The sequence below is a fragment of the Sphaerodactylus townsendi genome, linkage group LG09, assembly GCF_021028975.2.
Source record: "Sphaerodactylus townsendi isolate TG3544 linkage group LG09, MPM_Stown_v2.3, whole genome shotgun sequence".
Classification (NCBI taxonomy): Eukaryota; Metazoa; Chordata; class Lepidosauria; order Squamata; family Sphaerodactylidae; genus Sphaerodactylus; species Sphaerodactylus townsendi.
The window spans coordinates 69,925,011-69,952,264 of NC_059433.1; positions in this window are offsets into that span (position 1 = coordinate 69,925,011).

Below are 27,254 nucleotides of genomic sequence, written 5' to 3' on the forward strand. Positions count from 1 at the left end.
ATTCTGTCCTGAAAAGTCAACGCAAGCCACAGAGGTGCTCGCTGCTTGACAAAGAAGCATGTTGCCCTCTGTCTTGGAGGCTCACCGGTGGAAAGGTCATCTAGCCTCCCGGTCATGAGGCAGACCTCTGGGAAGCTACTGTTTGATGGAGCCATGGTGTATAATTACTCTTGTACACTGGCAAAAGGATTAAAACGGGCTTTATGAAGACAGCGGTAGTGCTTGCCAGCCAGAGACATTGTTTCAGAAACATCAATGCACAGATTAGCAATTATAAAGAAGAAGAAGAGTTTGGATTTATACCCAACTTTTCTCTCCCTTGAGGTTTATGGTTTATATTTCCAACGTATGGTTTATATTTCCAACGTATTAAATAGTTGATTTTTTCTCTTTTCCTTCCTGTATAGACTCTACCTCTCCAATGGAAATTCTTCTTTTCTTTTTTTAATCTACTCGTGTGTAATTGAAGGATAAAGACAAGATCAATTACTTACAAAGAGGGAAAATATTAGAAAAAAAATATGAAACAGACTATAATGTTAAAGATAAGCTCCACAGGTCAGTGAGTAAGATATATGTTAGATTTCTCTTTTTATGTAGTAAATAGTATTAAATTGGTGTAAATATATGTACTTTATGAAACTAACATAGGAGATGGAACCTTTAAGAAATATAAATCATAGTTGGAAGTTTTCTTTTATGTATAAATTTCCTCAAAGCAAGGATTGAAATATATAGAAGTTACTAAGTTTGATGAACTATGTTAGCAACAGAATGTTACAGCTGTAATAAGCAATTTTAAAACATTTGTGTATTAAGTATGTGAATAAATCAAGCATTTATTTAAAAAAATGGCTTACAAACTCCTTTCTCTTCCTCTCCTCACAACAGACACTTTGTGAGGTAGGTGGGGCTGAGAGAGTTCCGAAGAACTGTGATTTGCCCAAGGACACCCAATAGGAATGTAGCAGTCCAGAAACACACCTGGTTCACCAGATAAGCCTCTGCCACTCAGGTGGAGGAGTGGGGGATCAAACCCAGTTCTCCAGATTAGAAAAAAACACACCTGCTCTTAACCACTACACCACGCTGGCTTTGCCAAGTATGGCACTTCGATACCTCATCAGTAAATGCTGCTGATCAATACTTCAGAGTCTGTTCATTGGCTTAAGGCTCCAAGCAGTGATGGGATCCAAAAATTTTAGTAACAGGTTCTCATGGTAGTGGGATTCAAACTGTGGCGTAGCACCAATGGGGCTGGGCGGGGCAGGACAGGGGCGTGGCCAGGCATTCCAGGGCGGGGCTGTGGCAAGGACGCAGCCGCTGTGTTGGTCCTTGGGCGGGAAACAAATGCACGCAGGTGCAGGCTGCCACGCACGCTGGTGCACCTCCTGCTAGACTGCTTCAAGTTCTGCGCGCTACTGCTGAGAGGAGGGGTGTAACTAAGGCAAAAATCACGTGGCGAAATCACCCATTAGTCACCCCTTCTCAGCACACACAAATAATTAGTAACCTACTCTCGGGAACCTGTGAGAACTGGCTGGATCCCACCTCTGGCTCCAAGACCTATCACTTTTGTAGTCACGTATTTTTTAATGTTATATGGAATATCTATTCAGATACTTGCCCTTGGTGTATCCTTACCTCTGCCTTCAAATTCCTGGCTGTGGGCCTCGATTTGTGCAGGTAAATAATATGTCTAGGCTGTCAGTGCTCCATATATTTTAACTCTGAGGTCTGGTGCCTCCGTGTTCCTTGGCCGGAGTCCAGCTACCAGGAAACTGAGGAAGCAACATGTTGCATTGCAAACGCTGTCCCGTTCTGTCAAGTGACGAGAAGACCATCTGCTGTTTAACTTGCTTCCTTGTTAATGGGCACTGTGGGGGTCAACAGATATTTCCTGACGGAGTTTCAAGCTGCTCGCTCAACGGCTCCCGATGGCAAGGAGCTGCTTATTTAAGGAGCAGCAGTGGTTGGTGGCAACCGAACTGGGACGCGCCCCACGTCCTCAGCTGGAGGCTGGGAAAGGAGCTGGGAGCTGCAGAATGGCCAGCAGAGGAGACAGACAACTGGGGGTGGTGGAAGGAATCAAATAAAAACCGGATTTGAAAAAGGAATCAGAGAAGGGCTCAGAGAGGAGAGCGCTTTGAAGGCGGCCATCTGTTTACAGGCTTGCCTGTTCTCTTCTGTATGTTTTTCTGGGCAGGGAAAAGAAGATCTTCCAGCAGTGGCGTAGGAGGTTAAGAGCTCGTGTATCTAATCTGGAGGAACCGGGTTTGATTCCCAGCTCTGCCGCCTGAGCTGTGGAGGCTTATCTGGGGAATTCAGATTAGCCTGTGCACTCCCACACACGCCAGCTGGGTGACCTTGGGCTAGTCACAGCTTCTCGGAGCTCTCTCAGCCCCACCCACCTCACAGGGTGTTTGTTGTTTGGGGGGGGGAAGGGCAAGGAGATTGTCAGCCCCTTTGAGTCTCCTGCAGGAGAGAAAGGGGGGGATATAAATCCAAACCTCCTCCTCCTCCTCCTCCTCCTCCTCCTCCTCCTTCTTCTTCCTCTTCTTCTTCTTCTTCTTCTTCTCCTTCTTCTCCTTCCTCCTCCTCCTCCTCCTCCTCCTCCTCCTCCTCCTTCTTCTTCTTCTTCTTCTTCTTCTTCTTCTTCTTCTTCTTCTTCTTCTTCTTCTTCTTCTTCTTCTTCTTCTTCTTCTTCTTCTTCTTCTTCTTCTTCTTCTTCTTCTTCTTCTTCTTCTTCTTCCAGGCTGTACGGAAGAAACCTCAACAACATGGCCTGAAGGAATTTCTTCTCTCTTCCTTCTCATCCAGATCGAACCTGAGTTCCGGAGAGCTTGAAAGCTGGCACCGTGGTTTATGTTGTTCCGTCTGGTGGTAATAGAAGGGATGCCGTGGCTTTGGTTTTTAGATATTGTAAGAGGGTTAGATGGATCCGAAGCTTTTTCCTTGTAAAAACAAGTTGTAATGTTTTCATCTGTGGGTGGTGGTCACTCAGGGTCTTCGTTGTCCTGCCCTGAAGCATCTAGAGGGTCAAGGAAACAGACGGTGCCATCTTTCAATGGTTCCAATTGCTGTCACTGTATGACAGAGAAAGAAAAAATGGTGCAGTGGCTGGTGTGCTGGTCTAGGAATTGGAGAAATCAGGGTCTGTGTCCCTAATAGCCATGAAAGTTGTTGGATGACCCAAGACTGGTCACTCTCTTTCAGATCCATCTACCTCACAGAGGTGTTATGAGAATGAAATAGAAACGCAGAGCCTCCCATATACTATACTGAACCCCTTCAAGGAAAGATGGTATGAAATGCACTTAAATGTATCCTTCTATGGTGACCTCCACTGACACTCTACTAGAGGCGTATCGGGGGGGGGGGGGGATGGTGCATGGGGACATCACCTCCTCCAGGCGCTCCCCCCACCCATTGCGTAGTCCCCCCACCCATTGCGTAGTCCCCCCCACATTTCTGCAGGCCGACTCCTGCCCTCCCCAGGGCCTGGGGAGGGCAGAAGCCAGCCTGCAGGGAGGCCAAGAGTGGGGCGAGGTGACATGATGGATCAGGCACACAGCGTTTTGTAATGTGAGGGGGCACCCGACATCCCCCACATGACCAAAAGGCATGCGCCCAGGGTCATGGGTGTGCCCATGTTCCTAGGGCAGTATGCCCCTGTACTCTACACCTTTTTATCACTGTAAGGCAGATTTTCCCACCATTCGTTCGTTCGTTCGTAATTTAATACCCTACTCTTTCCCAGTCAAAGTTGGGCTCAGGGTAGCTGACATAAATAGCTTATCATACATTGATACATTAAAACACAATATACATTCCATTCTCTATGGCTCCTTCCGCACATGCAGAATAATGCACTTTCAAACTGCTTTCAGTGCTCTTTGAAGCTGTGCGGAATAGCAAAATCCACTTTCAAACAGTTGTGAAAGTGGTTTTTGAAAACGCATTATTCTGCCTGTGCGGAAGGGGCCTATGACGACTAATCAATTATCCATAATGGGTCCCAACATAGCCTAAAATTCTACCCCTCCCCATCCCATCATAAATCCATTTACTGTTTGGGTGGGAGAAGAGACAAGCTAGGCAGTGGGGCAGTAAGATGGAATGGACCCATGGCTACCTCAGCCCAAGGCCTGGTGAAACATCTCTATCTATCATTCTGGCAGCGTGTGATGGTTTTAGGCTATAGTTCTAACACTTTCCTGTAGCAAGGTGTAGAATGCCTTTTTCTTTTCAAACCAATCCCCTTAAAAATAACAGCGGAGAAATGAGGCAGGTTCAAACAAATTACAGGGAAAATTCACCGAATAAACAAAGATGGAACTATGAAGAAAAGCAGTAGGTGGACATCAGGCAGAAGTAAGCTATGTACAGTCTTAGGTTTCTGTCACAAGCACAGGATTTTCTAGGTTTCTTAGTTTCTTAGATGTTCTATTTCTTATGAAGGTGCAGTTAAGCATAAGCATTTTATTGTCATTGTGCACGCACAACGAAATTTACAGCAGCATCCCTCGATGCACACAATTTCAGACTCATACATCATCCTCACTTTCCCCTTCCTCCCCCATCCCTACACAGCCCCAAATACATCAATATGAAGCAGCGGAGTTTAGCATAGCCACAGCTCTAGAGTAGAAGCTGTCTCTAAGCCTCTTTGTCCTAGTTCTGAGGGCCCTGTATCGTCTGCCAGATGGTAACAGTTTGAAAAGAGAGTGTGCTGGATGAGACGGGTCCCTCAGAATATTTTGGGCTTTCTTTAGGCTTCGGGAATTATAGATTTCTTCCAAGGAGGGAAGAGGGCAGCCGATAATCCTTTGTGCAGTAGTGATCACCCTTTGGAGCGCCTTCCTATTCGCCACTGTGCAACTGGAGAACCATAAAACATCCACACCACATCGAGGAAAAAGCAGCCAGCCGCAGCAGTTTTTTGCGCAGCCTTCCTTGCCTGGGGATGGGGAACCGGGAAGCTAAGCCTAATCACTTGAGTTGAGAGTGTCAGTGGCGTTGGTAAGAGCCGTAGTTGGGGGGGGGGGGGGGGGTTGAGACGTTACCGAGCTTGCCGCTCTTCAAGTTTCAAACTCCCGCGCCTCCTGGCTGGCTGCGATGACTCACGGCTTTGTGCAGCGCACGGCTTTGTGCAGCGCAGTTTTGCCTTGAGTTTCTCTTAGGTATTACTGATTTATGGATTCAGAAAGATTCTATATTTTGACAGGCTGGTATTTTGACAGGCTGGTATAACTGCAGGTTGTACTCCATTCTAACGAAATCTCCCTCATGAGGTAACGTAAGCAGATCACTAATACACCAGACAGGCAATCCTCGGAGTATAATTCCCTTTCTAACTGGCTTAGGAATTCTCCTACCTCTCAGAAGATATATTCTCCCCATCCTTTCTTTATGGTTACTGTGGAAAGTCTCTCAGTACTATTCCACCTCTGCCTTGACCAATAAATAAACTTCCAGTTCTTTTGTCTGAGAATTTCTGCTCTCAGCATACGCTGACACATACCATATTTCAGATCAGATTCACTTCCAGACTGAAATCCTCTTGGGAGAGGTTTTCACACACAGCTAAAGGATTTGATGTTAGCATGCAGGAATCCAAATCCAAAAGGTGTTCAGTCTTTTGCATGTCAGAGAGTATCTCCTCCAGGGGCATAGCGACAGAAAATGGCACCTGAGACAAGCGCTGAAATTGCAACCCCTACCACCTGGACTCTGCTGCTCCAGTGTGGCCTCCACAGTGGGGCAGCAGAGTCTGGGTGGGGGAAGGGGGGCAGCACTGAGCCACCCTAGTTGTTAACTAGAAGGAAACCTCCTTCCGAACTCTTTTTTCTACTAAAAAGGCAACTCCTTGACCAGGAGCTACAAGTTCTACAAGACCAAGCGCGAAGTAACTGTTCCCCCTTGTTTTTCAACATCAAATGCAAAACCAATCTGATGGCAGACTATCTGAGTATACTCCAAGAGCCCCAGCTTAGATGGATATACACAAGGGCTCGTTGTAATTCCTTCCCTTGTTCTGTACTCCAAGGGAGGTTTCTTAAAATTGGCTCGCAAGAGCGGAAATACCCCCACTGTACTATACTGGTGCAATCCATGCAACATATAATGCTTAACTGCCCCAAATACCAGTAAGCTAGGACCAGGCTTTTGACTCTTCTCCCTTCTAAGTTTAAGGAATACTCTGTTGCTGGGAAGGTTGCATTCCTACTAAACAACTCATCTTCTTTTGTGTGTTTTAAATTCTGTAGCTAGGTTCCTTTTAGGAACTTTGGGATAATACCTGTGATGGTTTTATGTATGGAACATTTGTCTGGATAATGCTGGTTGTTATATTGGTATTATGCCTAATAAAGGTTTTATGTATGTATGTAGTAACTAGAAGGAAGGAAGGAAGGAAGGAAGGAAGGAAGGAAGGAAGGAAGGAAGGAAGGAAGGAAGGAAGGAAGGAAGGAAGGAAGGAAGGAAGGAAGGCAGGGAAGGAAGGCAGGGAAGGCAGGTGGACAGAGAGAGTCCATGGAGGGGTGCTCTGAGCTGAGCAACCCCTTGGCTTAGGAGTCCCCTGAACAGACTGTGTCACTCCAACATGGCCTCCCTAGCCTGTTCTTGTTGTGGGAGGGCTGTGAAAGCCACACTGTGTTGGTGTGGTGGTGTCTGGCGGTGGAAGGGGTTCTGAGCTGAGCAACTCTTTGCCAACCCAGTAGGGCCTCCACAGCCCTTCCTCAATGAGAATGGGCTGCGAAGGCTGCACTGGAGCAGCACAGTCCAGGCGGGGAAATCCTCAGGAGGCCCCGTTGGGGTGCTGGATTTTGGTCAGGGTGGGGGACTCTACCTGTGCCCCTGCCCAAGAAGTGCCTGGAGCTCAAGCCCCCAACCACCTCCTAGTTATGCCCCTGACCTCTTCCCTCTGTCAGCTGGTTTGCTCCACCAATCAGAGCATAGGTCAGCTTACCCAATCAGAGTGCTGTTCAGTTCCTAGGAATGTTTATCCCCTTGCACCTGGTTTGTGACTGCCCTTTGCTTTTGGTTGCATCACCAAACCTTATCTGTGCAGTCCGTCAGACCTCCCTTTGAGGTTGTCAGGAGCGATGAGAGGGTTAAACAGCCTATCATAAGCCGGCACTTGCTGCGAACGTGATTTATCCTGCTGTGCTCAGTGAATCTTTTTTTTTTCCAGAAAGAGAGGAATTTTTAAATCAGATGATTAGAAGCTATTTTCTCAAGTAATAAAACCCAACGTCTCATTAGCCACGCCATGTAATCTAATGACCCAATTCATTTCGAGCGGCAGATCTGGGCAGATGTAAGTCAAAGAGAGGCCTTTGAAAATTGCTCCCAATTTGCCCAAGGCTCTCCACTCATTGGCTGTCGTGCCGCAGCAGGAGTTGTTACAAGCTGACTGTCATCTCTGAGCTGAAGGCGTTTCTTAGTCAGTGCGAAAGCTGGAGGGTCGGGAAAAGGAGAGGACATCAGCTGTTGGTGTCTCTGGCTTTTTCGTGGCATTGGCTGAAATTAGCATCTTTTAATGAATGAAGAGCAGGGGCACAATGGGAAATGAGCCTCTCCACAGACTCATGGATTCATAGAAGAAGAAGAAGAAGAAGAAGAAGAAGAAGAAGAAGAAGAAGAAGAAGAAGAAGAAGAAGAAGAAGAAGAAGAAGAAGAAGAAGAAGGAGGAGGAGGAGGAGGAGGAGGAGGAGGAGGAGGAGGAGTTTGGATTTATATCCCCCCCTTTCTCTCCTGTCGGAGACTCAAAGGGGCTGACAATCTCCTTGCCCTTCCCCCCTCACAACAAACACCCTGTGAGGTAGGTCGGGCTGAGAGAACTCCGAGAAGCTGTGACTAGCCCAAGGTCACCCAGCTGGCGTGTGTGGGAGTGCACAGGCTAATCTGAATTCCCCAGATAAGCCTCCACAGCTCAGGTGGCAGAGCGGGGAATCAAACCCGGTTCCTCCAGATTAGATACATGAGCTCTTAACCTCCTACGCCACTGCTGCTCATACGGCCTCATTCAAAAGGGGGGGGGGCTGAAAGGGTTTGGAAGAATGGTGTGGCCTCGCACTGGTACGTTTCCCCTCCCCCCACCACATAACGGGCAGCCCTGCCAGCAAAAGGTGCAAATGCACCGGTGGCTGGCTGCCAGCGTGGTGTAGTGGTTAAGAGCAGGTGCACTGTAATCTGGAGAACTGGGTTTGATTCCCCACTATGCCTCTTGTGCTGTGGAGGCATATCTGGGGAACCAGATTAGCTTGGGCACTCCAACACGTGTCAGCTGGGTGACCTTGGGCTAGTCACAGTTCTTTGGAGCTCTCTCAGCCTCACCCACCACACAAGGTGTTTGTTGTGGGGGGAAGGGAAAGGAGATTGTAAGCCCCTTTGAATCTCCTTACAGGAGAGAAAGGGGGAATATAAATCCAAACTCTTCCTCCTGCTCCTCCTCCTCCTGCTCCTCCTCCTCCTTTTCTTCTTCTTCTTCTTCTTCTTCTTCTTCTTCTTCTTCTTCTTCTTCTTCTTCTTCTTCTTCTTCTTCTTCTTCTTCTTCTTCTTCTTCTTCTTCTTCTTCTTCTTCTTCTTCTTCTTCTTCCTCATCTCTGTGGTGGTGAAACCTGTAGTGGTAAACCTACCTTGGGTTTAGGGCTGGGAACATAGCACCCTGGCCCCCAGACTTTTCCCACTCTGTTGATGGCATGTCTATCCAGCCCTATGAAAGGCTTTCTGGGGGTGGGGGTTGTTTTTGGCTTTTCCAGCCTCCCTGAGCCTCCGGAAAGCCCTCTGGAGGTGGTGAGGTAGCGCAGGGGCAGTACCATCCCCACTTCCACCTCAAGCTTTGGATGGGGCTGATCAAATCATAAGTGCCCACGGCCTCTCCTTCCCAAACTAACCCTCCTGAAATCAAGGGACTATCATCCACGAAATAAACTCCTGCAAACGCAGACAATAGAGCGCGGCTGCACCTAAGACACGGCCACCATTGCGGGGGGGGGGGGGGGGGGGGGGCCCAGCAAGGGCTTCTTGGCCCATTTGGCGCATGCACGGCCGATCCGCACATGTGCAGAGGGCCTAGCGGATCCGGCCTATTCTGCGCGTGTGCAGGGGGCCGGATCCGAGTGGCATGTCATCAGAATGGGCCGGGTAGCAGGGTCTATAAAAGGCCCTGCCTCGTGTTCCCGGGCCCATTCTGTGACCGGACGGTGAGGGATTTTCCCACCCACCCGATCCCTGTATTTGTAATTTTGTTTGTTGTTACTCGTTTTACTGTCATGGCCATCTGCAGGTTGCGCATGGGAGGTGATCCGCTGGCAAGGGGAGCTGGGGGAGCTCCCCTGTTATTACACCTCCTTAAGAGGCGGGGTGGAGCAAGTCCACGGTTGGAATGCCCCACGGGGGGCTAAGAAACTTGCACCCCTAGTGGGGGGATAGAGAAGGGGCTCCAGTCATGGGCACTTCACCGGTCTGGTATGTCTCACTCCAACCCTCTGCTTGGTTACATTCCTCCAGCAGGCAGACTGGAAGAATTAATTTCTTCTGGGGACAGCACTCGGGCTGCCCAGATGCTTGGATCACCTCCCATGCTGCGCCAATTTGCTTTCCTGTGCTTTCTGCTAATAAATTCTTTGGCCATGGCCAGTTTTTATTACCCACACTACATATATTGTCTGGTGTATTATTTGGGAATTGGGCTACCGAGCAGGAAGGGCCACACCTCCACCCGCAACTAAAGCCTTTAAGTCCCACCACTTCTTGTCATCACTAAAGGATGATATATTTAAAACCGGAGGTTAGACCTTGATGTTTCCTGCAAATGCAAACAGAACAGCATCCATGGTTGTTAAAATTGCAAAAATAAAAAAGTGAGTATAAATTGTACTTTTCAAAAGCAAGCTTGAGTTTCAAGAATTAGTTTCAACTCCCACGATTGTGTCCAGTTGGAAGGACAACAGTCGCCTTTCGAAAGTATGATAATTTTTTTTTAAAAAAATGAAATTCTTATTAATAGACAAAGTTATCTTGCCTCAGCTACTAATGGCCTGAATTTATGTATTGATTCTGGATGCGCTGAGCAGACAGAATAATTTAATTGTTTACAGTATCTAATCTTTCATTACATGCCATTTGGGCGTCCCATAAAGCAATTTGCCTTTTCTCCCTTCCCCCTTTTTCGCCATGGGGAGCTCACGCCAGGAAGATGCAAACCGTCTGATGCGTTAAGGTCAAAAGCACCAGAACGCGACATCAATCTTCTTCCTTATTTCTCGCACCCTCTTTTTCGCCATCCGTGGTGATGTCTCGGGTAGTAGCCAGATGATTTATTTCACAGATGGTGATTCTTAAATATCTTTAATACCAGCGTGGCAACTCATCAATCTTAAAACAGAGAGAGTAGCCAAGATTATTTATGCAGACGCTGAATCATTAGCAGGCAAAAGGTCCAGTCTAGCATAAATCCATTCTCACTTCCTTCGAGGCTTTGGACTCACATGAATGGTGTTTGGGAGGCATGAAGACATTCATATCTATTTGTGGAAAATTCAGGCAATGGAGCACAAGTTACTTGTGCCATTTGAGCCATGCAAATAACAACTCAGCATTGGGGGGCTTGGGCTTCCCAAAGATCACAACTTTTCTTGATCACGAAGGCGGCATCTGTATGTTCAAAGAGGTAAACTTCGGCCCATGATGCATAGAGCACTTCCTGCAACACTACTCACTCCACAGCAGAGGTGGGATCCAGCAGGCTCTCACAGGTTCCTGAGAGTAGGTTACTAATTATTGGTGTGTGCCGAGAGGGGGTTACTAATTGGTGATTTTGCCACGTGATTTTTGCCTTAGTTACGCCCCTCCTCTCAGCAGTAGTGTGCAGAACTTGAAGCAGTCTAGCAGGAGTTGCACCGGCGTGCGTGGCAGCCTGCGCCTGCATGCATTCGTTTCCCGCCCAAGGACCGGCGCAGCGGCTGCGTCCTTGCCACAGCCCCGCCCAGCAATGCCCCGCCCCCGGAATGCCCGGCCATGCCCCCGTCGTGCCCTGCCCAGCCCCATTGGTGCTATGCCACAGTTTGAATCCCACCACCATGGGAACCTGTTACTAAAATTTTTGGATCCCACCAATGCTCCACAGTGCCTTCACAGTGAGGTTTCTTCCTAGAATCATAGAGTTGGAAGAGTCCCCTAGGGTCATTAAGTCCAACCCCCCTGCAATGCAGGATCACACAATCAAAGCACTCCTGACAGATGGCCATCCAGCTTCTCTTTAAAAAACTTCTCAGAAGGAGACTCCACCACACTCCGAGGTAGTGCATTCCACTGTCGAACAGCCCTTGCTGTCAGGCAGTTTTTCCTGATGTTTGGGAGGAATCTCTTTTCCTTCACCTTGAATCCATCACTCCTGGTCCTAGTCTCTGGAGCAGCAGAAAACAAGCTTGCTTCCTCGCCAACATGACATCTCTTCAAATATCTAAACATGGCTATCACGTCGCCTCTTAACCTTCTCTTCAAGGAACTAAACATCCCCAGTTCCCTAAGTCTCTCCTCATAGGGCATGGATTCCAGATCCTGTTATCATTTTGGTTGCCCTCCTCTGGACCAGTTTCAGCTTGTCAGTATCCTTCTGGAACTGCGGTGGCCAAAACTATACACAATATTCCAGGTGAGAATATTCCAGGTGAGAAATTGTGTTTCCTTGTTTGCAAGTGAAGGAGGTCCCCTCACTGCCGGCTCTGCAGCTTGTACAGTTTGCATGCCCCCACTTCCGAGTTGCTCCCCTGTCCAATGCAAAATTGAAGATCCTTTAAGGTAGTCCTTTAAACTTAATATCAATATTTCTTCTTCTTCTTCTTCTTCTTCTTCTTCTTCTTCTTCTTCTTCTTCTTCTTCTTCTTCTTCTTCTTCTTCTTCTTCTTCTTCTTCTTCTTCTTCTTCTTCTTCTTCTTCTTCTTCTTCTTCTTCATTATTATTATTATTATATTGATACAAAAACAGTTATACACAGCAAACAAGATCAATATGCTGGATTTTGTATTACATCACACGTCGGACACTTCCCTAGCATCTAGGACTGTGTGATGTATCGACGAATAATGCGTGCAGAGCCGAGTAGGGTGGCCTTTTGCAGCTGACATATGGTGATTTTGTCAGCGCTGATTGTTTTTAAGTGCCGTCCAAGGTCTTTAGGCACTGCACCCAGTGTTCCGATCACCACTGGGACCACCTTTGCTGGTTTGTGCCAGAGTCTTTGTAGTTCAATCCTTAAGCCCTCGTATCGTGTAAGTTTTTCCAGTTGCTTCTCATAAATTCTGCTGTCACCAGGAATTGCAACATCGACTATCCACACTTTCTTTTTTCCCACAATTGTGAGGTCAGGAGTATTGTGTTCCAAAACTTTGTCAGTCTGAATTCGGAAGTCCCAGAGTAGTTTCATGTGTTCATTTTCAGTGACCTTTTCAGGTTTGTGATTCCACCAGTTGTTGTTGTTGTTGTTGTTATTATTATTGTTGTTATTGTTGTTATTATTATTGTTGTTGTTGTTGTTATTGTTATTGTTGTTGTTGTTGTTGTTGTTGTTGTTGTTGTTGTTGTTATTATTATTATTATTATTATTATTATTATTATTATTATTATTATTATTATTATTATTATTATTATTATTGAAGATTTCACAGCTGCCAGATCTTTAGCTGGTTGTTGGCCTTCATTACAATTCAAGCCTCACCCAGAGGCCTAGGAAGTTGTAATGTATCGACGTAGTATTCGTGCGGATCCCAGCAGGGCTGCCTTCTGAATTTGACAGATGTTAATTTTGTCAATTTGAAGATAATTTTCAGAATTAGCACCCGCCCTAGGGTTTTGGGATGGCTCCCCAGCATGCCCGATTACCCACTAAGGGACGCACTCTCAGCTGGTTTAGAAAGCCATAGACGCTGAAGCTCTGAAGATACCAGCCACAGGTGCAGGTGAAACATTAGGAACAAGATCTACCAGACCACAGCCATGAAGCCCAGAAAAGCCACAACAACCAAAAGTAATAATGATGCTATTTGGGGGGTGGGTGGGGAATCTACCCTGAAACAGAATCACTTTCAATGTTGTTTAAACTAGGGAGCCCAGAGTCTCCCTTTAAGGTGGATTTTAAGGTGGGGTGAGGGGCGCAAAACTCAGATTTTGTCCCGGGCTCCATTTTCCCTAGCTATGCCTCTGGATTGAATTCAACCAGATTTTTCACTTAATTTCATTCAAATGTCTTCCTGGCTTCAAGTCCCAGATCAGATAATTTTTTTCCCATGAAGGTCCCACAATCTGTTTTTGGGTGGTTGAAAGGTCATCTTTTTCACCAGCAGGAAAGCTGGTTGGATCTACCCATTTGTTCATTACCGGGAGAAGAAAGTGCATCTGTTTTCCACTGTCAACCTTGTGTTTAAAATATTGTGATCATCTCTTTGTACATATTTCAATGCTTCATTTATACTGTTGGGAAGATGGGTTATTCTGAGTTTTACAATGTGCTTTGAATGCAGAAGTTCCCAGGTTTACTCTTGACATTACGAGTATCAAGGAGTTGGTGATATGGAAAGATCTTTGCCCAAAACTCTAGAGAGCCTCTTTCATGGATAATATGACTAAGAGTTTGCCCAGTTTCTTTTACTGGGAATGAGTGCATCACTTATACCAGTGGTGGCGAACCTATGGCACGGGTGCCAGAGGTGGCACTCAGAGCCCTCTCTGTGGGCACACATGCACAGAGTTCATCGGAAAATCACCTCCCCCTCTCACACACCCCTAGGCTGGCCTGGGCATGATCCTTTACCTGGGAGTAAGCTTGGTTGCTGGCAATGGGGCTTGCTTCTGAGTAAACCCTCCTATAATCGTGATTCATCCATTCGAAGCGTTACACAGTTGCTTCACCAAGCTTACTCCCGAGTAACATGCGCCTCAGAGCCAACTGTTTTTTCTAAACTAAAACCTCAGTATTCCGGTTAAATTGCCGTGTTGGCACTTTGTGATAAATAAGTGGGTTTTGGGTTGCAATTGGGGCACTCGGTCTCGAAAAGGTTCGCCATCACTGACTTATACCATTGACTGAAGAGTCATCTGCAGGGAATCAAGGAGCTAACAGGTCTCAGTGATGTATTCTTAAAGGGCCTAGAATTCAGCCTCTAGAAAAAAAACGATTTTTGTCACAGCGATGGGACTGAGACTCTTTTATCTTCGGAGGGAATTAGAGAGCTTGGGGGAGCTGTGAATAGGGTTGTCTTACGCCCGCTAGGGGGCCACAGGTCTCTATGGTAAAACCACAGGATTTCTAACGATCCCTAGAGAGGACTGATGTCACTTCCTGGTTTTCCATTGGCCACCCCCTGTCCCCGCCCGTCTTGGTCTTCTAGTTGTGAACCGGCTAGGGGTGACGGGACTGCAAGGGTTTTCTTTAAGGATCTTTTTTGCTTGCAAAGGCGGGTTATCTTCCTAGCTGAAACTTTCTATCCTGATCACCTTGCAAAAATCTGTATACGCTACCACACCAAGCCAAGACAGCTTGCAACAGTATTAACAGACTGGTAACCCATCCGGTAATTGAATCTCAGCAGATGGTGCAGCCACGACAGTAAATATACCAAGGGATCCCGGTGACAGTAATGTGTTTTATTAGGGATAAAGACCCTCATTCCTATGATCTAAAACACACTTACCCTTTTCCTGCCCTTCAATCACTGGTGGGACATATGGTAAATTAGGTATCTGCATGTTAATTATCTCTTCTAATTAACGGCTATTAAAATGGTGTGGAGTTTTGTTTTCAACCTATAGCTGCACCTACGCTAGCCAAATTGCATTATGGCCTTGATTGATTGATTGATCGATCGCGTCTTATAGCATGTTCTTCCGCAAAAGCAGAATGTGCTATTGTAACCTCAGCTTGTGGGTTCTGTGGGGCAGAACTTGGAATGAGTTTGCAACAACAATTTTTAAAAACAAAATGGTTTACTTTCTTAACAAATAACATATAACATCAACATTTAACATCACACTTCAAGGTCCTGTTCAGGTTGCATTTTAAGGTCCTGTTCAGGTTTCATTTCAAGTCCTTCTAGTTACAGTCTTCTGATATTGCCAAGTCCAATTCTTCCTGCAAGCGGGTTGCCTCCTGAAGACTCCAAGGGCTTGGTGAACAGGATTCAACATGATGAAGGTTTCCAGGAGAACTCTCACCCATTACAACCACAAAAAGAAACCCTTAACAAGGTATTGAGGGGCTTATACAAATCAAGGACCGAGTCTGGTAGCCTTGTCTCCTCCAAACCACAAGAGCTCTGCAGCCTCTTCCTGCTTTGGGTCTCCACCCCTTTCTGGGTCAACCCATTCTGAGCATGGGGGTTACACTATTGCGAGTCAGCCCATATGTTCCAAAGGTTTGGGTATTGCTTCCATTTGTGATTGCACAGTGCCAAATGAAAAGCACTGATCACAACAGGATCATACCATCCATCTATCTGTGGCCGTTTCCGTACGGTCCAAATATCCCAGGATGGGCAAGTGAAATATCCCATTTTGTGCAAGTTTTTTGCATGGTTTCTGGTGCTAAAGCGGGCCTGCCCCCGTGTTGCCCTGCGATATTTCCCTTAGCCTGGGATTTTCAAAAATCGCCAAGTTGGCAATTCTTTTGAAATATTCCGGGGTGACCCCTGCTGTTGTGCAAACACCATGGGAAGCAGAAAAGGTTTATTTTCCTCACCTCACTGCTCTTGACCAATCAAGAAGTTTGCGCATGTGGGGATGCACTTGCGGTGTTAGTACAAAAGACCTGGGCTCGTGCGGAACAAACTTGAGTATTACCTCCCAGTCCTAACTTGGCTCCTGGAAAGGAACAGGAGGCCGTGTGGAGGGAGAAACCAGGATAAAATAGACCCGGTTGACATTACAAGTATGTAATGTACTTGTAATGTGGTACACAGGTAAAATTGGTGGTACACAGGTATAATTTTGCTGTGCGAAAACTATCTAAGAAATTTTATCCTGTTCTTTCTGAGAGTATCCATTTTTAAAGATACAGGCACTCCTTTTTTATCATTATGGGGTTTATAACCCCCATTTAAGAAAGATTTCAGATTTTTCTGAAAACCTGAGGTCCAGTCTCTGGATTTAAATATCCTCATCTCTGGTCAACCACTGTTCAAATACATGGGCCTTTCCCCACTTACCTTAAGCCCCGCGCTACTTGAGGAGAGTAGTGCGGGGTCCCCCGGCACTCCCCACAAGAGGGGCAGCGATAGCGCAGCCGGCACGACGCTGCTGCTGTCGAGCTCCCTCACCGTGCGGCATCCCTGGCGCTCTTGCAAAGGGCGCCTTTTGATGACAGTCGTGGGGACGCCCAGGCGCACGCCAGGGAAGCCGCGTGCTGGGAGCAGCACGCAGCAAAGGGCCCACAAAGGTAAGTGGGGAAAGGGCCATATGATGAAAAATACTGAAAGAGGAAAAAAATACTGAATGTCTCCATATCAAAGACAGAGAACAACAAATATATTCACTGCCTGGAGTCATTGGATTTGTTGACCCCACAACTTTTTATTTTTGGACTGTAATAAGGACGTACACCGGCCTTTAAAATGTTTGCCTCAGAGTAACTGTTTCAGCCTTCCTTTTTAGCAGGAGCCAGGCTTATCAAGTGAGAGGCATCAGAAGAGATACGATCCAACTGTGTTCGCTCTTTGTGACAGCAGTGTGTGATATAAACACTATGTAAAAGGATAAAGTGCCTTATAGCAAGTTAGATCAATGGCCCATCTAACCCAGTTCTGTCTGCACTAGCTGGCACTAGCCCTCGAGGGATCCACTACGGTGTCTTTTGCGACCCCGATGCCAAAAATCCTTTAATGTGGGTGGAAACGCACATTACGCACAAATCAGGCAACAGAGACCCAGCAGCGCCTTTGGGGAGGGGGAGTTTTTGAGCTGAGCAGTAACCAGCGGGAAGGATGTCCTCAACATGCCCCCATCCCATGCGCATTTCCCCAGAGGGTTTCAAAAGTGTTCTCTGTGCTCATTTGACTGGAGTTCCACAGGGTAGGAGCAGCTTGATGTGGGGATGAGGGAACGTTTCCTTTTGAAAGCGTTTGTTTGTGTCGGTGGTTTCAGTTTTTTTCTGTTTCCGTGGCCGGGTTTTGTAGATTTGTTTGTATTCTGAGTGCATGTGGTTAATTCCCCTTTGCCATTTCAGTATGCAATGTGCATCATTTATATATGTAACATATGCCAATCTATCAGCATGCAAACCAGGTTGAAACATACACACACTTTATGGAGGGAAAAGTTGGTAGGAGGAAACAGAGAACGGCATGAAAATAAATATTACGGGTTTGATTCGCCCCTGCGAGCCGCAAAATTGAAACGGCTATTTTGAGCTGCAATAGCAGGGATGAGAAATTTGAAATCATCTCTATTTGGCGTGTGTGTGTGTGTGTATTAGAAACTGCCACAGAGAAATGATTGTTAGAATTTAACCCTTTCTATCTGGGGTGGTTGTCCTCTTCTACCGAGTGTGCAGCTTTGGAAGGGACACACATGGAACAGTGAGGGAGGTAGGAGACACCCGCCTAGCCAGCCAGATTAGCTGAATCAACCCTGGCGATCAGTGGGGTGACAGATGTCACAGTCAGATCGCTCTCACATCCATGGATTTTACCCATGTTGCTCGCGCTACCTTGCCGAGTGACCAGAGATTATGAAGAAGAAGAAGAAGAAGAAGAAGAAGAAGAAGAAGAAGGAGAAGGAGGAGGAGGAGGAGGAGGAGGAGGAGGAGGAGGAGGAGGAGGAGGAGTTTGGATTTATATCCCCCCTTTCTCTCCTGCAAGGAGACTCAAAGGGGCTTACAATCTCCTTGCCCTTCCCCCCTCACAACAAACACCCTGTGAGGTAGGTGGGGCTGAGAGAGCTCCGAGAAGCTGTGACTAGCCCAAGGTCACCCAGCTGGCGTGTGTGGGAGTGCACAGGCTAATCTGAATTCCCCAGATAAGCCTCCACAGCTCAGGTGGCAGAGCGGGGAATCTAACCCGGTTCCTCCAAATTAGATACATGAGCTCTAAACTCCTACGCCACTGCTGAGCTCTTAACCTCCTATGCCACAGAGTGCAATGTCTGGGGAGGGAGGAGTTTGGGGAGGATACAGTATCACTTCTGGGTGACGTTCTAGTCATTTCACTAGCTCTTTGTGGTCAAGACCATATAGACGTGGGGAAATTTCTAGAATGTCACCATGGCGGATATTTTCCAGAGGGCAGGGGATTGGGAGGCCAATAGCAAAACTAAACATGCATTTAGGATTGCCTGCTCCAGGTTGGGAAATTCCTGGAGGTTTAGGGATGGAACCTAGGGATGGTAGGGTTTGGGGGAGGGAAGGGATCTCAGCAGCACATATTGCTATAGAGTCAGTGGTGAAGCACCCATGGGGTGAGGTCAGTGGTGGGATCCAAAAAATTTAGTAACAGGTTCCCATGGTGGTGGGATTCAAACTGTGGCATAGCGCCAATGGGGCTGGGCGGGGCACGACGGGGGGTGGCTGGGCATTCCAGGGGTGGGGCTGTGGCAAGGACGCAGCCGCTGTGCTGGTCCTTGGGCTGGAAACGAATGCACACAGGCGCAGGCTGCCACACATGTCAGTGTACCTCCTGCTAGGCTGCTTCAAGTTCTGCGCGCTACTGCTGAGAGGAGGGGCGTAACTAAGGCAAAAATCACTTGCCAAAATCACCCATTAGTAACCCCCTCTCGGCACACACAAATAATTAGTAACCTACTCTCGGGAACCTGTGAGAACCTGCTGGATCCCACCTCTGGGTGGAGGGGCGTGATACCCCAGGCAGAGCAGCTGCGAAGGCATGGCTGGGCCATCAAGGAGGCATTCTGGGGGCATTTCAGGGCAGGGCGGGGCGGGCAACACTGTGGCAGGGGCACAGTTTCCCCTCGCTCCACCTCTGTGTAGAGTCCACCCTCTAAAGCAGCCATTTGCTCCAGGGAAAAATACATCAGGTTACCCCTGGAAATCAGTTGAAATTCCAGGAGATCTCCAGACTCCACTAGGAGTCCAGCAAACAAACCCACTACTGCTGTTCCATTTCTAGGTTGCTTCCTCCTGAAGCTGTTTTTCCCACACGGAAGCAAGGACAGTGTGGTATGCAGCATGATGGTAGTTGTGGTTGGAGCTGTGACAATGGTCAGTGTTCTAGAAAGATGCTTCTCCTGACGTTGCTTTCACCTTTGTGGCTGGCAGTCTTCATAGTGATCTGATGTAGGGAATGGAAAGCAAGTGGAGTATATACTGTGAGGTAGTAGGCCATCTGAATAGAGAATTCGTAGGAACACAGAGAAGTCTGTAAATATTGGAGTCGCATAGCGTTCAGCAAGGTCACAGTTGAATGGCCTCGAATAGTCTTTTTTTCCTTTGAGCGTTATAGTTTGTTAACTTGTGGTTAGTGGAGCCGATCAGTCACTGTCTTGGATTCTGTGGAGTTCTAGATTCCAGATTCTGTGACTTCTAGAATCTAGAATCAAGACAGTGACCGGGATCATGGGGCTCCACACAAACACAGGAATATCAACTATGGACTATAGCACTCCAAAGGGAACAACAAAGACCAGGAGGCATTCTCTATTCAGATCCATTAAACTATTGACCTTGCTAGCTTCATTGTTAGTCCCATGCTACAGACTTCTCTGTGACTCACATGCCAGGCTACTCTATTCAGATGGCCTCATCTTTTCACCTCACAGTATAAATACTCCACTTGCTTTCCATTCCTACCATCAGATCCTCTGAAGATGCCAGCCACAGATGCAGGTGAAACGTCAGGAGAGAATGCTGCTAGAACACGGCCATACAGCCCGGAAACCACACAGCACCCCAGTAATTCCGGCCGTGAAAGCCTTCGACAATACATATGCAGCATGTATTTGCATGCAATGTATATTTCCATCCGAAAGTTGCCACAAATGGAATTTGGACCCTCTGATACATGGAAAAACTATGCGTTCAATCATTCTCTGTCTCATCAAATGTTCAAATGTTTTCATGTTTGCTTCCTGGGGGATCCTATTTGGTTGGGAAAGCGACATTAAAATGTTTTCAGTAAATAGCGAAATAATAAAACTGAGTGAAACACAACTGGCATTAATTGGCTTCATCAACTTAAATGCACCCTGTATTTCCTCAGCCTCATTTTCATAAGCCAGCTAGACATTAAAGTGTGGAATTTTTGTCAAGCGCAAATAATTTTAAAAACTGTGCATGACTAACACCCACAATACCAATAATAATCACATAGTTATGATTAAGTCCAGTTCAAAGCAATAAAACTGATCATGATGATTACTTTGTGCCATTAGTTTCAATGAAACTTAGTCATGACTAATTTTAACTAGCCTTCTGCTCTAAAAGCCTGATGCTTTAAATATTTTTCCCCAAGCAAGTATAGCTTGAATTCAGTTGCAGCATTTGTTTAGTGTTAAACACAGTGGTCTAAAGATAACTGCCTTATAGGTGGTCTAAAGATAACTGCTAGACCTTCTGGTATGGAGGGAGGCCCCTTGCTGGTGGAGGGAGACAATTGTAACAGTGTTCCACACAGTGACCTAACCTTTGTGGGTAAACCTGAAAATGACATCATGTAGACCTAGGACAAGGTGACCAGACGTCCCGCTTTTGGTGGGACAGTCCCGCCTTAAACCAATTTGTCCCACGTCCTGCGGGGTTTTTTTACTGTCCCGATTTTTGGAAGGCTGCTGAACTGCCTTCTGGGGCGCTCCCCTTTTCCTGCCCTTTGACAGGGCGGGAAACAGGGGAGCACCCCAAAAGGCAGTGCGGCAGCCTTCTGCGCATGCGGCCGCAGGAGCGCACTGCCTTTTGGGGCGCTCCCCGTTTTTCCGCCTTGTGACAGGGCGGGAAACAGAGGAGCGCCCCAGAAGGCAGTGCGCTTCTACGGCTGCGCGCGGGCCTGCCCACCCTAGTCCCAGTTTATAAAGGTGACAATCTGGTCACCTTAATCTAGGAATCACCAGAAAACTCTATGACCCATTCCACACAACATGAATAAAACATCTTCAGAACATTTAAAAAGGGTTTTGGGGTAGAATTCCACAGTTTCCTCCCCCCAAAAGTTTGAAAGATGTTTTATTTTTCCTCCAAGAACTTTATTTTGAAAATGCTAAACTAGCTAAACTACCAACGTTTTTCCTGACATTGCTTTGAAAACATTTCCTGCCCGCTGTGCGGAGGGCAGGAAATGTCTTATTTACTCATCATGAAATCATGGGGAACCCTGTCAAAGGCTTTACTGAAATTGAGATAAACGACATTAACAACACTCCCCTGATCCAGGAGGTTTGTCTTTTAAAGAAGGAAATGAGATTGGTCTGGCAGGACTTGGTGGGGACCAATCCATGCTGACTTCCCTGTAACACCAGGTTGTCCTTCAGATGCGTGCAGGCTGATTCCTTTAAAATTTGCTGCAATACACATGTGTGGGATACAGGCTTCAAGTTGTCCAGGTATTTTGAAAATATTTAATATCTGTTTCTTTAATGGAGGTATATTGCCAAAGATGGAAAGATTATGGCAACAGGATGTGGGTTATGGAAGACAGATAGGGTTAACCTAGGCTTAAATTGTCTCCCTGGGGTAGGAATTTACTGGCCAACAACCCCAGTTTCCCATCACTGAGGAGTAGAGAAATGGGAGAAGCAAATAGCTTCCACTCTAGGAATTTTCTGTAGTCTATACGATAAAAACACAGAGACTAGGGGAGGTAGCCTAGAGCATCACATCTAAGTGACATCATATCCTCCTTAAACTGTTTTCTTTCCAGAAACTACCAGGCCCAAAAATCTCTATGGATTTGCAGAGGCAGGGTTGGAAACCCTGTCTAAAATAGGCTGACCAGACGTCCTGCCTTCAAACAATTTGTCCTGTGTCCCGCGGGTTATTTCCATTGTCCCGATTTTTGGGAGGCTGCCGCACTGCCTTCTGGGGCGCAAGGCAGTGCAGCAGCCTCCTGCACGCGCGGCCACAGGAGCACGGCCTTCTGGGGTGCTGCCGTTTCCCGCCCTGTGACAGGGCGGGAAACGGCAGTGCCCCAGAAGGCAGTGCGCTCCTGCGGCTGCGTGCGCGTGCAGCTGCCTATCCCTGTCCCGGTTCACAAAGGTGACCATCTCACCTTCGTCTAAAAGTCTGAGGCCCACAGAACCTGCAAGGGATAGTTTTGCTTACACCATTCAGACCAGCTGATCTTTAGAGATTAGACCAGCTAGATCTCTCATTCTGTCCCCCCCAAGCAAATCATCCACACTGCTGGTACAATGGCCACCGCCATTCCTGGATCTCCTGCCAAGTGAGATTGACCTAATCTTCCTGATAATTTCATCACGATCTAGGATTCACAACTTACTTTGAATGCAGCAGGTTGCTGGAGTGATGGAACGCATCAATCTTCAAGCGTCCTAAAGGCATAGAGCAGAAATCCCAAACGTGCGGTCGCCGTTTCACTTTTATGGGATTATGGCTCAAGGATAAGCGGGCCCCCCGTCTACCTTTTTGTCAGGGAGAATCCATGTCACAATTATAACATAATTGCACGGCTAAGCTTCTGGCAATCTGGGGAGCAATTCACAAAAGGGCAAGGACCGTTGACTGTCTTTGTAATTCTCAGAATTGCTTCTTTCCATTACTAGAAGCATCTGCATTAATAGCCAAGAACCTGGACCCTGAAATACAATAAATGAATTTAATGACTACAGAAACTTCTTAAAGCAGAGAACAGTACTCCGGCAAACAAGCGTGGCTCGCTGCAGCAGGATTTTAATTCTAGGCACCAAAAATCATTCCGAACATGGACGGGCTTTATCATTTCATATTTTTGGGGCTTCTGATGCTATTTCAGTACAGCTCCTTTCGCTGCTGCTATTAAGGATTTGTTGGTTCCTTTTGCAAATGCGAATGCATTTTTCTCACAATACGTGCAGAGTGTGCACGGTAGATATACACACAATGCATGTTACTTAGCTGTGTAATATACATCACTTATACCAAATAGTAAAATGGCTTCCCCCCGGGTAGGGGCTGAAAGCAAGAACAACCGGGCTGTGAACAAAGAAAGTCCTCTGTTTATTTTGGAGATTCGCCAGGTATGCAGAAGGTTACGAATTCCTAAATTCACACAAAAAAAACAAGTTGGAAGAAGAAGAAGAAGAAGAAGAAGAAGAAGAAGAAGAAGAAGAAGAAGAAGAAGAAGAAGAAGAAGAAGAAGAAGAAGAAGAAGAGGAGGAGGAGGAGGAGGAGGAGGAGGAGGAGGAAGAGGAGGAGGAGGAGGAGTTTGGATTTATATCCCCCTTTCTCTCCTGCAGGAGACTCAAAGGGGCTTACAATCTCCTATCCCTTCCCCCCTCACAACAAACACCCTGTGAGGTGGGTGGGGCTGAAAGAGCTCCAAGAAGCTGTGACTAGCCCAAGGTCACCCAGCTGGCGTGTGTGGGAGTGCCCAGGCTAATGTGAATTCCCCAGATAAGCCTCCACAGCTCAGGCGGCAGAGCTGGGAATCAAACCCGGTTCCTTCAGATTAGATACACGAGCTCTTAACCTCCTACGCCGCTGCTGCTCCTACAACTGATCATTACAGTGAACATTTCACATGGAGAAAATGGCTGCTTTGGAGGGTGGACTCAATGCATTATTGGAGGGTGGTGGAGTCTCCTTCTTTGGAGGTTTTTCAACAGAGGCTGGACTACCATCTGTGGGGAGTGCCGTGATTGTCTATTCCTGCATGGCAGGAGGTTGGACTGGATGGCCCTTGGGGTCTCTTCCAACTCTATGATTCTATGATTCATTATACCTCACTGAGGTCCCTCATTTAAGCCTACGTTCCCCAAGTCCCACTCCCAAATCTTCAGGAATTTCCCAAAATGAAGTTGGCAACCATAAACGGGATGTTAAAACAAAATGGCCGACTACCCACCACGGGATGTTCCCTGCCCTCACCCTGCTCTGGTGCGAAAGGTCATGCCAGATGTGCTCTCACTTTTCCTGCAGAAAGTGAGAAGGATGCATGGGGCAAGATGAAGCGTGATGGGACAAGAAATCTTGCCCCGACGCACCTCCTCTCTTGATGCACAACAAAAAGGAAACGCGTTGGTACAAGATTGCTTACCCCGATGCGCTTCTGGTCTCACCGCGTGCCAAAGTGCCAGGGGGTAATTGGCCGAAAATAGTCAATAGGAGGGAAAAAGAAAGAAGGGAAAAGCATTTTAGGAGATTTGTGTGGAAAGGGCCAACATAGTTTTATAGCCACCAAAAATTTAGCCACAAATTTAGAAAATACAAAAAACAATTCAGCAATCAAATCTGTTACCCTCTAGGAATTGCCGGAAACTCTATGATAAGGACTTATTTCGTCATTTAACCTTGAATTTAACCTTGAACGTATGTAGTCATTTAGCCTTCAATAGATTCACATGGAAACCCTGTAAATCTTTCTCTCTGACCCTCCCCCCTCTCTGAAATAATGAGCCTGAAAATATTCTAAATTGCCTGTGACTGAAGTTAAGCCGCTCTCTTGGCTTTTTAACACAGTTGGCGAATTGGTTTTCGGTGATTTCCCAGAGTTCTGTGTTTTCACCAGTTTGATGGATTACTCAAATTCAGCATCCTAACAGCCCAACAGACTCCTTGTTAGAGCCCATAGTTAATGGGTTGGAAGGAGGAGGCTGATAATCCCACTGTGAATGCAATCGTCTGCTTTTGCTTTTCAGGAGGGGAAAGACACAAATCAAATGAAGCAAAGCCAGTGTTGGGTTACCCTGGTGGTTCATTACATCGCCCAAAAAGCAACACAATGGGAGATGCTGTTAGCCATGCAAGCGTGATTTATGTGTTCCTTTTGTACCTGATGTGTATAGTGTTTGTGTGAATTGGCCAGCAGCCCAGCTACGGAGAGCAAGACTAACTCAACACTTATCAGTGTTAGTGGTCTAGAAGCCAACGGGCAGTCAAGTAGGAATGCAGAGGTGGAAAGCTAGAAGCTAGACAATTCTGAGAATATAATGTCCCTTCTGGCAGGAATGTGGAAGTGATGTCATCATGCCAAGGTAATGTAGGTGCAGAAGGCATAAGAGGAATATACTCTGAAAAAGCAAAGGTTTTCTTTTTGCCCCCACCCCCATTACTTTCTTTCTGTAATGGGTAGTTGGCAACCATGATGCAGCTGAACAAAGAAAAATGCAAGCTTGAAAATCTATCCTTTTCTGTTACTAGGCAAGCTTGATAGCCCAGTAGAATGCCCCTCGTTCAGAGTTATACAGAATGTGCAAATTCAACTGTTTTTAAGGTATCTTACTGGTTCAGACATTGAGGATACCTCTGGATTTGCGGTTCTTTCTTCTAGTGACAGAAGAGAGAGAAACATGAAAAAATGTTTAGGCTCTTTGTCTAAGGAGAAGGGCAACAAAAGACAATATAGATTAGAAAGAAACAGGGCTCTAGTTCATCTTGCGTCAAAGAACCAGGTGCTGACATCTTCCAATAAGGGCACTAGTTTGCCCCATCCCCACTCTTTTCAAAATATTAATTGATGATGATGAACTTTAGGGTGTATTCTTTTTACTGCTATTCTGATGTAACCTATAAAAGTAAGAGACAGCAGCCATTTCAACGTGGTTCCCCTGATCCTGTTTTGCCCATCTGTTGGCGTGAATAAAATATTTATCTGATTTTTATTCCTTTGTCGGCTTAAGCTTTTTGGCTTAAATATTTTGAACCCGTTACCCTGTTGTAACAGTAACACTATAGAATTCCACATAGAGTCCTAGAGTGTCACCCCAATGCAGTGACATCACTTCTGGGCTTGTGTCAGAAATGAAGTTGGGCCATTGGAGCAACAGTTTGTCTCCACTACCCAACTAAGCAGTGTGTGTGGAGAGTGGGGGTAAGGGGGTGCCAAATTGCTTCCTTAGAATGGCCCAAGGTTGACAGTGACATCCCAGGTGTCTCTCTGCTTTCTCAGGTAAGTGTATGTGTGGGTGGCTATACTGTGGAGAGACATCCTTGCAGGAATGCAATTCCATAAGAAGATCCCACCGGTTTTTTCAACCCATTTCACCATTTTACCAGCACAGCTCTTGTCAGACATGGCTTTTGACCATGAAAGTCCCATAATGCCCAGCATATAGCAGGTGGTCAAAGAAGAGGAAGAGCAGTTTGGATTTAAGAACATGAGAACCTGCCAGCTGGATCAGACCAGAGTCCATCTAGTCCAGCTCTCTGCTACTCGCAGTGGCCCACCAGGTGCCTTTGGGAGCTCACATGCAGGAGGTGAAAGCAAGGGCCTTCTGCGGCTTTTGCTCCCGAGCACCTGGACTGTTAAGGCATTTGCAATCTCAGACCAAAGAGGATCAAGATTGGTAGTCACAGATCGACTTCTCCTCCATAAATCTGTCCAAGCCCCTTTTAAAGCTATCCAGGTTAGTGGCCATCACCACCTCCTGTGGCAGCATATTCCAAACACCAATCACATGTTGCGTGAAGAAGTGTTTCTTTTTATTAGTCCTAATTCTTCCCCCAGTACATTTCTGGCAATGAATGCCCCCCTGGTTCTAGTATTGTGGAGAAAGAGAGAGAAATTTTATCTCTAGCTTCGACATTTTCTACCCCATGCATAATTTTATAGACTTCAATCATATCCCCCCTCAGACGTCTCCTCTCCAAACTAAAGAGTCCCAAACGCTGCAGCCTCTCCTCATAAGGTACACGTACCCTACCATTCTCTCCTGTGAGGAGACTCAAGGCGGCTTACAAACTCTTTTCCCTTCCTGTCCTCACAACAGACACCTTGTGAGGTAGGTGGAGCTGAGAGAGTTTTCAGAGAACTGTGACTGGGCCACGGTCAACCGACAGGTTTCATATGGAGAAGCGAGGAAACAAATCTAGTTCACCTGATAAGCATCCACTCCTCATGTGGAGGAGTGGGGAATCAAACCCAATTCTCCGGATCAGTCCACCGCTCTTAACCACCATATCACACTGGCTCTCGCGGGGAAGAGAAACCCTCCCTTCTTCTTCCTCAGCAGAAAAGCTGGTTGGCTCGCCCAACCCTGTGAGTAGTGTGAAGAATAGGGCTGCCAACTTCAGGTGGTGACGGGAGACCTCCTGAGATGACACCTGATTTCCAGGTGATAGAGATCCGTTCAGCTGAAGAAAATGGCCATTTTGGAAGGTG